Here is a 1,335-nt window from a genome sequence, read left to right as displayed (position 1 = left end):
TTTTTTTTTTTTTTTCAGGTGGATATATTTATTGACAAAAGGGGCCCTGGTCAGGCTGAGCCTCGAGCCTTCACCTCTAGCCAGAGCAACCAAGAGCACAAGAGGATGGGTGCCTGGCAGTGGGGGCAGCATGCCCAGCCTCGCTGTTCCCGGGCTTGGGAACCAGCCTGCAGCCAGCCTCAGGCGCTGGGAGCATACTGCAGCACCAGCCGGTCAAAGTCGTTCTCCTTGGCCTGGTACTCCTTGATAAAGGGGTGGGACCTGTGTGCATCCTTCAGCTGGGACAGGTAGCGGTTTGTCACCTCGGGTGACTTGCCCAGGTGCTGTGACAGGACGATGAGGTTGATCAGTGTCTCTGGGTGGCCACTGTCCTTGTCCAGAGCCTCCTGGAGCACCCCTTCGGCAGCCTCCCATCGGCCCTGGGCCATGTGGCAGGCCGCCTGCCCGTTGAGCAGCAGCAGGGTGGATGAGCACTTGTCAGCCATTTCCTGAAAGATGTAGTAGGCGTCCTGCAGCTTCTCACCACCCACAGCCAGATTGACCCACGCAGTGGCCAGCTGAGTGAGGGTCGCATCCTCGTCCTGGTCCTGCATTTTCTTCAGCTCCTTCCTGGCAAGATCCAGGCGGTCCAGCTTCAGTAGGATCTGCACAGTCATGGCCATGCACTCCAGGCTGTCCCCCTGGTGCAGAGTACGCAGGGCTGCATCTGGGTTCTGGTCGTGGAAGTAGATGGAGGCAGCCATCAGCAGGAAGGTGGTGTTTGTCACGTCCACGCTCCTGCTCATCTCCCGGTCCAGCTCGACAACGATCGAGTCCCTCTGGCTGTCGTTGGCCAGGTACTCAGCGAACATGCGCACGGCCTGGAGCTCGGGGGCTGAGGAGGGCTTGATCTCATCCAGGACTACACCATACTTCCTCTGTGCAAGGTATGCTCTGTACAGGAAGACATCCCTTTCCACATCTCTCTCCGGGCTTGAGGGCTTCACTCGCTGCACCTCGTTAATGCACTGCTGGTAGCTGCCAATGTAGAAGGCGTTCTTCACGTCGAACAGCTCGTCCACTTCCCCGGAGCCGCCGGAGGCCGGCCCGGGGGCTGGAGGCGCCATATCGCTACGGTCCCAGTCGCTCCTTTTTTTTTTTTTTTTTCTTTTAGAGGCTTCCCAGTCCCTTGGATAACCACACTCACATCCTGCATCAACTGTCTGACTCCATCTTCTCCTTGCATCTCGTATATAAGGGGTGGAGTTGCCATCCCCTCCAGTTCTTTCCTGTCAAAGTCCTGTACACCCACAGACATGACTTTCACGCCTTTCTCCCTCAGTGTTTGTGCAGCAT

The 1,335-nt window shown here is 57.4% G+C and overlaps 1 pseudogene; it reads right to left on the bottom strand.

Moving 5' to 3' along the window:
• LOC140593892 (coatomer subunit epsilon pseudogene) lies at positions 1-1,124 on the bottom strand (annotated as a pseudogene).
• Between the last annotated feature and the right edge of the window lie 211 nt (positions 1,125-1,335).

This window comes from Vulpes vulpes, chromosome 9, assembly GCF_048418805.1.
Source record: "Vulpes vulpes isolate BD-2025 chromosome 9, VulVul3, whole genome shotgun sequence".
Classification (NCBI taxonomy): domain Eukaryota; kingdom Metazoa; phylum Chordata; class Mammalia; order Carnivora; family Canidae; genus Vulpes; species Vulpes vulpes.
Note: the sequence above shows the minus strand (reverse complement) of the source record. Positions and strands in the feature narration are given on the sequence as shown.